Here is a 14,185-nt window from a genome sequence, read left to right on the forward strand (position 1 = left end):
ACTGGTACCAGCGATGTCTCTACTGGGCAGTTGGAGGCAGTCGCCCTCCAACAACAACGGAGGGCGGAGGAGCGACGCTCAGAAAAACGAGCGGAGCGTCGGGTGGCTAAAGCTCAGCAAGTTGGCACAGTAGGGGGCACAGGTGGTGCATCAGCCAGTAATCTCAGTCATCTCAGTCAGTCGACCAGTGGCACCTGGGTCTGCCCCGTGACCTCCTGCCAGCCGACGATCGACACTTCACGTAGCCTCAAGGTGCACATAGCCTGGCATAAGCGTCGTGGTGACGTCACCGCCACTTAGTGGCGCATGGCGGTTGTTGTTTTGAGACAGTAAGAGAGTGTGAGGTCGACTCAGCCTCAGATGAGTACCTGGTGCGGTGTGTCGTAAACATCGCTACTGGGGGAGACAAAGGCCGCCGTGGAGGAGAATCCTAAAATAATAAATGCTTTTATTATAATAAATATCAAAGCTTTGATTATAATATATTATAATAAAAGCTATACTAAAAGCTTTTTTAATTAAAAATACAAAAAATTTTGAAATAATGAAAGCTTTTATTATTAAAAATGTATTATTTAATTTTTAAATTGGCAGAATCTACACGCCATATTCTTGGTTCTTCAGGTAAAGTCACGTAGATTTGAAAAAAATAATTAAATTTAATTTAAAAATATAAATTATAATATTTAAACTAATAAAAGCTTTATTATTTTCAATTTATTATTTGAAATTTTAAAATACAAAAAATAAAATAAAAATAATAAATTGAAAATAATAAAAGCTTTTATTATTTTATAATAAATTCAAAATAAAAGCTTTTATTATTTTCAATTTATTATTTTAATTTTATTAACAGGTCCCTGCAGGGTGGGCTGGTAGGGCAAGTCTCTGCGCTGCCTATTGCTGATTTTACACCCAACAGCACGAGATTTCACTTCGTTAAAGTATTGAAAGGGGACGGACGGACACATTAATCTATTGCAGGCTGGTACACTCAGTTTACAACTTCGTTCCTACCAGTATTATGACTTTACCGAAGGAAGCAATAATCTGGCGTGTAGATGCTGCCATCTGCTGGCCACCATTGTTGGGTGTAGATTGTGACCTAAAACTTTCGTGACTTCAGGAATTCATATTCTTGGTTCTTTCGGTAAAGCCACGTCCATAGAAAATAAAAAAAATATCAAATCAAATAAAAATGTGAAATTTTAAATAATAAAAGCAAAAAACCCACATTCATATTCTTGGTTCTTTCGGTAAAGTCACGGAGATAAAAAAATACAATTTTAAAATAATCAATTGAATAAAAGCTTTTAATATTATTTAAGCTTTTGTTATATTCAATTTATTATTTTAATTTTTAAATTGGCAGAATCTACACGCCACGTTGGTGGCCGGCAGGTGGCAACATCTACACGCCTAATTCTTGTTTTTTTCGTTAAAGTCACGTAGATTTTAAAATAATATAATTTAATTTAAAAATACAAATAATAAATTGAAAATAATAAAAGCTTTAATAATTTTCATTTTTTAAAATTTTATTATTATTTTCTTTCTACGTGACTTTACCGAAGGAAGCAATAATATGGCGTGTAGATGCTGCCATCTCGTGGCCAACAACGTTGGCAGGTGGCAGCATCTACACGCCAGATTCTTGGTTCTTTGGGTAAAATATAAATAATAAAGAAAAGTAACAAATAATAATTCATGATTTAGTATTTTTTCATTTAATTCTATTATTTTCATTTTCAAATCTACGTTACTTTACCGAAAGAACCAAGAATATGGCGTGTAGATTCTGCCAATTTAAAAAAATTACAAATTAAAATAATAAATTTAAAATAATAAAAGCTTTCATTATTTTCCATTTATCTTTTGTTTTTTTAATTTTATTATTTTTATTTTCAACCTACATGGCTTTACCGAAAGAACCAAAAATATGAATCTGGATTTTGATTATTATTTTCAATCTATTTTAATTTTTAAATTGGCAGCATCTACACGCCATATTCTTGGTTCTATCGGTAAAGTCACGTCGATAGAAAATAAAAAAAATAATCTAATCAAATCAAATAAAAAGTGTGAAATGGAAAATAATAAAAGCAAAAACCCCACATTCATATTCTTGGTTCTTTCGGTAAAGTCACAGAGATAAAAAAAAAATGAAACAAAATTTTGATTTTAAAATAATCAATTGAAAATAATAAAAGCTTTTATTATTTTCCATTAATTTTTTTGTATTTTTAAATTGGCAGAATCTACACGCTATATTCTTAGTTCTTTGGGTAAAGTCACGTAGATAGAAAATATAAATAATAAAAGAAAAGTAAAATTTGAAATAACATTTTTAAAAAATATTTATTTATTTTATTGTTTCCCTTCTACGTGACTTTACTGAAAGAACCAATAATATGAATCACTGCAGTCACGAAAGCTTTAAATCAAAATATAATAATAACAATTCATGATTTGCATTTAATTATTTTATTTTTATTTTCAAATCTACGTGACTTTACCGAAAGAACCAAGAATATGGCGTGTAGATTATGCCAATTTAAAAATTACAAATAAAAGTAATTTATTATTTCCGATGTATTTTGTATTTAATTTATTTCATTATTTTTAAATCTACGTGACTTTACCGAAAGAACCAAGAATATGAATCTTGGTCGTCAAGGAGGTAGAGAAGGCAGTGTGGAATAATGTGGACTCCGCCTGTTCCATCTGTAGATTTGTGATAGAGCGTTGCCCCCCCCCCCCCCATTTGCTTGGATTTCTCCAGGTGCTCCGATTTCCTCCCACATGTAAACACTCATTAATCTTGATTTGAAGCTTTCGTGACTTTGGTTCTTTCGGTAAAGTCACGTAGGTAGAAAAAATAATAATGGATCACGACGTTTCGATCGCCACACAAGCAATCTCACTGAGTCTCAAGACTCTTGTTCAGGAGGGGCCTGACAACTTTTCGCAGGAGTAATTTGGATGTTTGGCTAGTACCAGTTACATTGTATGTTGTTGTTTTGCTATGGGAGTAAACGCATACAGAGAAAGGGACCAGAATGAGGAAAGCGAAGCCAGGCAGTCCTTCAGAAGATGTCATGCACGGGCGTGACCACTGCACCACCCTGCCGCCCAAACAAATGTAATTTAAATAATGTACAATACTGGCAAATAAACCCTATTAGTATCAACTGAATTTCTGGATAATGTGGCACGTGTATAGCTGCATCGGTGTTTCTAAAAGTCGTGTTCAAATTGCTTATTTAAAATATTATAAAGAACAGGTTTCCCACCTCTGGTTTCATTTGACTTACCGGTTGTCCTCATTATGTGTGTCACAGGTAATATGGCAAGGAAAATATTACGCAGCACGAGTTGTAGGATTAGGGCAATTATGGTGACACACGTGACCCCCTCTACACAAGTAACAGCTGAGAGTCAATGCTGGGATGTTGTGCGATTGGTGCAAGCGACCCATCATTGTGTTTTGATGTTGAGCTGTTAAAATTGCACTGTTGTGAGGTGAGGTCAAGGCCGATGACTGCTTCCAGCGGTGTCAAGATCAGCATTTTGAAGAGGCTCGCGGAGGATGATACTGGGCACTGGGGTGCAGTCTCCCTCCATGAACAACAGAGTGCAGAGGAGCGACGCTCACAACAATTATTGGCGGAGCGCCGGGTGTATAAAAGACAAAGTTGGAGGAAAGTTTATCTCGGGGAGTTAACCCACAACACCTGGGTCTGTCCCGCGTGTTCACACGATAACGCGTTTTCACTACGTTGAGATTTATAAGGACACGGGGTGACCAATAAAGTCTGAATTGGTCTGTGATAAGCTCGGCCCTGATAAGGGGTTGACAGATAAGAAATAATCGAGCAGACAGACACGGGCCTGACTTCATCCACAGATGCCTTGTTGAGTCTCTAATTTTTAGGATTCTGCTTGGGACGTCTTGCCAATTCCTCACCAAATAATGTGTACGTGTGAGTACCCAGACCTACCTGAGATCTCACGCCTTGTAGAGAGCCAAAATAAATATCGTACGTTTATAGATTGCTCGGTAAGCTCCGTTCCATGCTGCCATCGACTGGCCAAGAATGTGGCCTGTAGATGCTGCCATCTGCTGGCCACTGATGTAGATGGCAGCATGGAAGGTGGTGAATTGCGGTCGTTGAGATGAGTTTTGATTGGTGAGATGAGTGAGGTTGGTGCTGTGGATGAGATGGGTGCAGTCAGTCTGGTGACTGTGTGGTTGGTGTGGTGAATGTAGTGGGTGGTGTGGTGAATGTAGTGGTTGGTGTGGTGAATGTAGTGGTTGGTGTGGTGAATGTAGTGGTTGGTGTGGTGAATGTAGTGGTTGGTGTGGTGAATGTAGTGGTTGGTGTGGTGAATGTAGTGGTTGGTGTGGTGAATGTAGTGGTTGGTGTGGTGAATGTCGTGGTTGGTGTGGTGAATGTAGTGGTTGGTATGGTGACTGTGTGGTTGGTGTGGTGAATGTAGTGGTTGGTGTGATGAATGTAGTGGTTGGTGTGGTGAATGTAGTGGTTGGTGTGGTGAATGTAGTGGTTGGTGTGGTGAATGTAGTGGTTGGTGTGGTGAATGTAGTGGTTGGTGTGGTGAATGTAGTGGTTGGTGTGGTGAATGTAGTGGTTGGTGTGGTGAATGTAGTGGTTGGTGTGGTGAATGTAGTAGTTGGTGTGGTGAATGTAGTGGTTGGTGTGGTGAATGTAGTGGGTGGTGTGGTGACTGTGTGGTTGGTTTGGTGAATGTAGTGGGTGGTGTGGTGAATGTAGTGGTTGGTGTGGTGAATGTAGTGGTTGGTTTGGTGAATGTAGTGGGTGGTGTGGTGAATGTAGTGGGTGAGATGAGTGTAGTAGGTGTGATGAGTGCCATTTGTGCGGTTAGTGGAGTTGGTGTTTGGTGAGTGAGGTGAGTGTGGTGTGATTGGTGAGGTGTAATTGGTGAAGGTAGGTTTGTGAGGTGTAATTGGGGTGGTGAGGTGGGTGAGGTGTAATTGGTGAGGTAAAGTTGGTGAGTGTATCAGTGAGCACCTGGAGGATTCTCCTCCACGGTCGCCTTTGTCTCCCCCAGTAGCGATGTTCACTCCACACCGCACCAGGAACTCATCTGAGGCTGAGTCGACCTCACACTCTCTCACTGTCTCACAACAACAACAACAACCGCCATTCGCCACTAAGTGGCGGTGACGTCACCACGACGCTTGTGCCAGGCCATGTGCACCTTGAGGCCACGTGAAGTGTCGAACGCCCGCTGGCAGGAGGTCACGGGGCAGACCCAGGTGGTGCCACGGGTCGACTGACTGAGATGACTGAGATGACTGGCTGATGCCCCCTGCTCACACTCACGCACGCGCACTCACTCACAAGCGCGAGTTCGCGTTTTCAGGCGATATAAAATAATTTATATTTCATGCCAGTTGGTTCTGAAGGGCGGCTGTTTGTAATTTGGGCGTTCGTAAGTCGAGGACTGTCTGTAAATAAAGATTCCGATTGTGGGGCTTTCACCGTGGGATGAGCTTGGCCCGATCCGCGGGGGCGTGGCTTGCACGACAGTGGGCGGGGCATAGCCGCGACGGGCGTGGCTTATCCAGGAAGTGGAGACCGCGAACGCCGGACTGCAAGCCTGAGGGAAGCGCGCTCCTTTTAAAGTTAACAACAACATTGTTAAATGTAAGTAGCGCCTCTCTACTTTATTATTGTTTTACTTGTTTAATACATTACTTGTGGTGCCGTGAGTCGAGTGAAATGAGTCAATAACCTTGCTAGACATGGCTAAGCTTTTAATAAGGGGCGCCGCGGTGTCGAGAAGTTAACTACCTCGCTAGGCCTACAGCAGCGTGGAGGTTCCATCCAGACCCTGACGCCTACTCTGTATTTGTTTATTTTTTTCCCCTGTGGTCGCGTAGATTCTTCTCCTGGTCCTTCGGTTTTCCCCTCCACATTTAGAAACGTGAGTTTAGAGTACTTGACTGCTATAAATGTCCACATGATAAGCCACTTTCGTTGAGCTATCATTTGTGTCCAGGTCGCTTCTGATAAGAGTTATATAGCTCAGTGGGCCTTACCTGGTTAAATAGAAATAGTTTATAGTTTAGTTTATAGTTCATAAGAACTCGTGACAAGGGTCAGTGTCTACTTCAAATATTGTTCAGGCTCTGGAGACCTCCAAAGTTATTCGTGATGTTATACATTTGGTTCGTTTTGAGCATAATCGCGACCTCATAATTATTACGTGATACACACGCTGAATATACGCACACAACCATCGTGTACACGTGTGTCGTGCCCTCTATTGTCCACATAGACGGCTTGTGCTGACGAGAGAACGATCTTAACGTACAATGTCGTGACATGTATCAGCCCTTTGTCGATCCAGCGTTTTGATAGAGGCCTCCCCCACACCACGGCGTTCGTGGGAGTTGTTTAACCATACTTCACCATGCCGGTCAATGCGGGTTTGGTGAAGTGAGGAGGCCCAGAAACTTGTATATGCAGATACGAGTTTGCCTGTGCTTGCATCTGCAGAATTACATTCTCACACATCTTCAAGTGTAGTTTAATACTTCTAAAAATGCATTTATTCTTCAGGATTCCATAAAGTACTGTGGTAAAAAGAAAACAACTTGATTTGAATAAATTTCGATTTAAAGCTTTCGTGACTGCAGGGATTCATCTTCTTGGTTCTTTCGGTAAAGTCACGTCGAAGGGAAATAATAAAATAATTAAAATTTAACAATTAAATTCTCACGACGTTTCGGCCACAACACAAGTAGCCTTCCTCAGGTGAAGAAACAGAACTGTCGGAAAGACAGCGCTCCAATGAACACTGCTAAGCTTGGCAGCGTATTTTAAGCTGGGTGGGAGGAGCAGAGCGCCTTGACAAAGGAGTTTACATATCAACAGAATAATTTAGCATTGAAGTAGCTGTGTTAATGTGAGATATTAGCAGGATGTTAACGTCAGAAATTAGCATGTAACTGTGAGATTAGCATGATGTTATTGCGAGGAATTAGCATGTAACTTGTCATGGAAGTAGCTATGTTAAAGTCAGAGTTTATATATCAACAGAGGCATTTAGTATATTGACGCTAAAGAACTGCAACTACCCAACTATCATACAACAAACCGATGTGAAAGAACTAAATATAAACTACATCAATATAATCAATGTACTCAATATATTCTCCACTAAGCTGAGCTACTAACAATACGTCATTATACATTACACTTCTATGTCGCAAAAATTATTATAATATGCCTCCAAATAATGTTTTATTATAAACTGCCATAGACAGACCCCAACATTGAATTATACGCAGCGTTACTATACACTACCCTATACCTTAGATTATAATAATATTACACTGTATTATTTTACCAACCGTACTGTATACCACACTGCTATATATTGACTATACAATTACGATACTATATATTACCAAATAAATTATATTAAACATTACACTGAATACTTTGTTAAACAAGGAATGCTTTGAGCTTGTGGGTTGAATCCATCTGTGTGAAGTTGTGTTATTTCCCCATATGCAAGGTGGGGTCTCTCTGGGTTCCACTCACACAAACATCTCAATGCAATGGGACCTTTCTGAAAATGCAGTACTTAGACTCAATTAAGCTTTCCTGGGTAACTAGGTTAACATTGTAATAATTAGCATGAGAGATAATGACGTTCAGTTATAAGTGCCATTAATTGTACTATACTGTACTTTTATTGAAGACTATTTTACGTAGTTGTTTGTAAAAAAAAGTGTCAATTCTCAAAACTTTTTGACGGGCCCTCGTACAGAAATGATATTACAATCTTATATGGAGATTGCGAGTCAGAGTGTTGTGAATAGTGGAGTGAACGTGTGGTGCCATCATTATATTGTTGGTGTGTATATACAGAAAGGCCTATTTGGTGGGTAACATTAGGAAAATGGAGGTAGTTCGTCATTGTTGTTAAACAAAATCTTATTTGGGTGGATAAGAGGAGTAAAATCGTACATGATAGGAACTGCAATATTGTGGAGTTCTGGTATAATGAGTTGTAGTATATATGAATCTTATGTCACCTTAAGTATGCCTGTGTGAGTACACTCGTGACACGGGTGTCATTCGCGTGACCTTTGTCTTTTGTTTCAGATGTGCGAGAGCAACTCCGCTGCGAGTCAAGGTGGTGCTGGGAGAATTGCCTTCACCATTGATGGCACTTCACCAGCACCCATCTCAACCCCACCTCAATCCGGTAGGATTACAAGAACGAAAAAACGTATCTCTTGTGACGTCTGTGGGAAAAAATTCCAGCTGGCATGGTGCCTAGAAGCCCACGTAAGAACGCACAAGGAGACCCGTGATCAATGGTGCGGCATATGCGGGAAAAGGTTTGATCAGCTAGGAAAATTAAAAAGGCATTTGAAGACCCATGAGAAGGATTACGTGATAAAGGGTGCACCAGGCTTAGTGAATAACGGCAGTTTTGCCAATGCGGTGTTGAATCCACCGTCGCCCTATGAGATGTGCTCAGTCTGCGGATTTTTAAGTCCTATTGAAATCCTGAAAACTCATGAAAGTCTTCACGCACAGTTCTTGTACAGACCGAAGCCTGAACATGATTACACTTCGACAGAAGATAGCGGCGTTAAGATAAATGACATGAAATCCAATTTTCTTGAATGCTTTGGCCTAGTTCCACATCAACAAACTGCTTCACCAGTCAGTGAGAATAAACCATACGCTGCTCTCGATCCTATGACGAGCATGAAAGTGTTGATGGCCTTGCAGCAGAAGAAGAAGGAAAAGCGAAGTAGACCTAAGCCCATTAAAAGAAAGAAGACCACCACCAGCGTCACCAATTGCAGCAGTAGCAACAGCCAGAATTCGGACATCAAGAGGATGGACTGCACGGAAGCAGGAGGCTGCGTGGAGCAGAGCATCCCCAAGGTGGATGAACCCAACCTGGCACCTTTAGGTACGTCCTAGTAATGCACACACTACATTTCATTTGGATGTAATTCATAATTACACAAATTAGTTAATGTACGCATATGTTGACCATATCTGTATGCCTGCGCTGAGGAGTCTAGAGATCTGATGTGGTGCTGCTCGGATGTTGGGTTAAACCGTGAAACTCTGGGTTTCAGTCACCGAGCCATGATTAAACTGGCTTCTCATTGATGTTCTTATCCAGTTACCAAACACTTCTTCCAGCAAACACTTCTGATGTCGCGTGATGTGTAGGAAATTGCAATAACCTCCTAGTGGATAAAAAACGGTCACGAAGGGATGTCATGAGTAGTGCAATGATATCTCCTTCCACGAGCTGTTCTCTTACATGAGGTGGTTCACTGCTGTGTGAGAGTTGCACAGGGGTACTTCATCTCATGACATGGAGCCAATAGCACCATTGGAAGAAAACTGAGTAAAATACATTGCTTGACAAATTCCAAAAAGTATCTATTTCTTAACCGGGGTAAATTTTGCTTAAACAAGTGGGTAAATTTAGGGAACATTTTTTAATGTATAGACCGAGTCATTTCCACAATGGGAATTTCCTCTTCATTGTACTAACACCTAACTTCCATGTGTATTTACTCGTTCTATTGCAGGTAATTATTGTGTAATTAATGAACTGTAATAGAATAATCTGGCTCAACCACCTCAATGTTAAATTATAGTTGTTGCTCTGCATCAACATCAACCACACGAAGAAGTGCAAAATGTTGGGGCTTCAAAATAAGCCCCAAAAATGTGTTCTTCTGATATTTTTCAGGAAATCAGTATCTTGCTTTTCTACTATTTGCACGCATGTTGAACTTCTTTCGTACCATACGTAGCCAACCGTGCTAATCGGAGGTATTTGTTGCTGGCCATTTGGCATTTTAGGCCTTTGGGCCTTTGGGCCTGTGGTCAGCAACCGTGATTGATAAAACGTCCCATATACATAGTAATGCTATGGCATCCACTGCATGGTGATAAATAAATTATGTATTAGCGCGTGCGTGTGCTCAACGGTGGATGTCTTGTGTTCCAGAGGAAAAGCCCTTCCCGTGCAGTGACTGCTCGTACGGAGCGACGCAGAAGTCGAAGCTCAAGAGACACGTCCTGAGCGTTCACCACGTGTCCTTCGATAGCGCGCTGGACTCCGACTGCCCCAAGAAGAGAAGGCGGCTGGCTGGGTGCCAAGACCACGGCTCAACTCTGGATTTGGAGCGCGCACGATGCTCACGTAGAACTCCCTGATGATTTATTTCATCCTGAGGCTGAGGTACCACGTGTAGGGCGATGAACTCAAGGTTTTGTGCAGCGGACATTTCCATGATGAAATTTCGTCACGTTCACTGCTGCGAGGTTACATCTATTGCCGCATATGTTTAGTCAATTGCTGTATTTTCTGGTATACAATATATTTAATAAATTGTCCTAATTTCATAACAAAGGTTTTTGGGTTAGATCGTGTAAGTATAAATGTGTAATAACCCTACACCACCTGACACAGCCAATTAGTAAGGAATTTGTCACGTAAACAAAACTCCACTTAGTTACTACTTCAGCCCACCGGTGTTTTGGAGAGTAAATCCACAAGATGAGTACGACGTTTCACTGGTAATTACATCCAGCATCATCGGGCGATTTGCCAGAATAGTGAAGCCATCCACCTGCTTCCGGTCTTAAATAGAGAAAGGCGATGTCATCACTGAACCCATCAGGTGCAGAAATCAGAGGCGGGGAGGGGGATTATTGAAATTATATAATTGATTAGTAATAATTAAATTAGTATGTTTCCTCTATAAGTAATGATAAATGTGAGCTGTCTTCTTCTTCCACGCGTTTGTTCCACTCACGTGGGGTCCGCCGTCCTTGCCACCTTCTCCACACCGCCCCGTCCCGCGCCATCTCTCCCTCCGCTCCTCAGGCCACCACGTTCGACCGCATCACCAAATCGCCCCACGTCTTCTTCTGCCTTCATCTCCTCATCTTACAATCACAATTACTTAATAATACGCTTCCAGGCCGCACTAAGCCTGTAGCTGTCAGAGAGGTTAAAATAATACAAATTTTCTCAGTTTCAATGGATTCTCGAATTAGTCTTGGCCAGTAATAATGAGTTTTACACAACACTTCATCGTTATCAAAATACATGAAGTGTTGTTGTTGGCAAGCATGTACTGCAACTTCCGACAGTTATGTTTGAGAGTGTTTAATATTTATTTGGTGTTCCTTTAGTCTTACGCTAATGTTACATCCCATCTGTCCAATATAACATCTGCCACATAAGCCATTCATCCGATACACACCATCCGTTGACAACTTAGGCAATTCATCTTAAGTACAAGATACTATTTTTTGAATTTTGTGTACCGTGCCAAATCTTACTTAGATGTTTAGCTTTTTCAAAACTCGAGCTCATTTCTCAATTACTCCCACGATATATGGTATTTTAATTGTTTAATAACCTGATTCAGCAGTATTGCTGTTCGATCTTGGTTTAGCATGCATTGCTGTTAATTTGAGCATTATTGTAGACATTCAATCGTAGCGTTTCTTTGACATGTTCAATCTCTCTCCCCAGACATTCACCATCTGACACTGTTTTAGCCAGATGTATGAGCATCTTGATGAGAGAGGTTTTCTGTACGGGGTGATGATGCGAAGCTGCATTCAGATAGGCATCAGTATGCGTTCCCTTTTGGTAAACGCTGTGTGTGTTATTTTACCATTTAGGCCTCGTCCGATAAATCACCTCTCCCAAGGAAATAAGTATTTAGAGGCCACACAGGACCGGGGGGGGGGGGGGGGGAGTTTAACGTTGTGTCTGTTGCTGAGAGCAGATAGCGCGCAATGGAGAGCTTGCTCAGAGCGGAGCTGGGCACGGACTCGGCGAGGACGCTGGGCGCTTCGGCCGGTGGAGGCTGCATCAGCACCGGGCAGAGCTACGAGACGGGGCGCGGACACGTGTTCACCAAGATCAACGCCAAGAGCGGGGCACCCTCCTCTACGCCTCCTCACCACCTCACCTCCTCTACCCTTCTCCTCGCCTCCTCTACGCCTCCTCACCACGCCACCTCACCACGCCACCTCACCTCCTCACCACGCCACCTCACCTCCTCACCACGCCACCTCAACACCTCACCACCTCACCTCCTCTACCCTCCTCTTGGCCTCCTCTACACCACCCCGCATCCTTGCCTCAACCTTCATTTATTCAGCCCTGTCATTAATGTATCACTTTTTTTTTAGCTGCGACTACTAGCTAATTTGTCAGTTACTCCCACAATATATGGTATTTTAATTGTTTAATAACCTGATTCAGCAGTATTGCTGTTTGATCTTGGTTTAGAATTCACTGCTCTGTTAATTTGAGCATTATTGTAGACATTCAATCGTAGCGTTTCTTTGACATGTTTAATCTCTCTCCTCAGACTTTGACCATCTGACACTGTTTTAGCCAGATGTATGAGCATCTTGTTGAGAAAGGATTTCTGTGCGGGGTGATGATGCCAATCTGCATTCAGATAGGCATCAGTATGGGTTCCCTTTCGGTAAACGCTGTGTGTGTTACTTTACCATTTAGGCCTCGTCCGAGCAAAATATCCAGGAAAGGGAGTGTGTTATTCACCTCCATTTCCATGGTGAACTGGATGGCCGGTTTTTGTGAATTGAGATGATTTAGACATTCATTCATTAAGTGTATCCTACCCATGTCGCCAGACAACCAAAGTGTCATCTACATATCTACACCAAAAAGTGGGTTTTAATGTACTTGAAGCAAGTGCTCTTGCATCCCGGGGGTTGAGGACCCCTGTGTTAGAGGCCACACGGGACGGGGGGGGGGGGGGGGGGGGAGTTTAACGTTGTGTTTGTCGCTGCGAGCAGACAGCGTGCAATGGAGAGCTTGCTCAGAGCGGAGCTGGGCACGGACTCGGCGAGGCCGCTGGGCGCTGCGGCCCGTGGAGGCTGCATCAGCACCGGGCAGAGCTACGAGACGGGGCGCGGACACGTGTTCACCAAGATCAACGCCAAGAGCGGGGCACCCTCCTCTACGCCTCCTCACCACCTCACCTCCTCTACCCTCCTCTTCGCCTCCTCTACACCACCTTGCATCCTCGCCTCAACCTTCATTCAGTCAGCCCTGTATCACTCTTTTTTCGCTGCGACTACAAGCACCACCGTGGTGAATGTTGCAGTGAACTTCCCCTCGTTGATTCCCCCCTCCACCCACGTTAAGGGACTCGGTCTACCAGACACTTTGACCGCTTCGTCTCATCCACTCCGCGTTCAACCACCGCGCCTCACTGCAGTTCACAACAACGCACTCAACTAAACAACTCGGTCACCCACTCATCCAGTCACTAACTCAATCACCCTATCACACATTCATCCAGTCACTAACTCATCCAGTCACTAACTCAATCACCCTATCACACACTTATCTCGTCACTAATTCAATCACCCTATCACCCACTCATCCAGTCACCCACTCATTCAGTCACCCACTCAATCCCCCTATCACCCACTCATCAAATCAGCCACGCATCCAGTCACCCACTCATCCAGTCATCCACGCAATCACCCTATAACCCACTCATCCAGTCACCCACTCAATCACCCTATCACATACTCATCTAGTCACTAATTAAATCACCCTATCACCCACTCATCCAGTCACCCACTCATCTAGTCACCCACTCATTTAGTCACCCACTCAATCACCCACTCATCTAATCACCCACACATTCAGTCACCCACGCATCCAGTCACCCACTCATCCGGTCACTGACTCAATCACCCTATCACACACTCCTCCACTCGTTTACTCAAACACTCACCCATTTACTCACCCACCCGCTCACCACCATGCAGGTCACCTCACTCTTATTTTCAGATTTATCAGTTTGCACTGCTCCACTCAGGAATCCACACCCGGTCTTCCTGTTTTCCCAAACTCTTGCAACAATAAACTTGATCAATTTAAGGAACGCGTTTCTTTGATCTTTATTATCTAATTACTCATTGGACAGTTATGTATTATTATTTTTTATTGTTACTGGCCGTTTGGCGTTTTGTATTGTGTGGGGTTTGCATCGCTGTCAACCCCTCATCAGTGCCTACCTTATTACAGAACAATTCAGACCTTGTTGGTCACCCCGTGCCCCTTATAAGTCCCA

Source organism: Petromyzon marinus, chromosome 37 (assembly GCF_048934315.1).
Source record: "Petromyzon marinus isolate PM22_M1 ecotype Great Lakes invasive population chromosome 37, UKy_Petmar_22M1.pri1.0, whole genome shotgun sequence".
Classification (NCBI taxonomy): domain Eukaryota; kingdom Metazoa; phylum Chordata; class Hyperoartia; order Petromyzontiformes; family Petromyzontidae; genus Petromyzon; species Petromyzon marinus.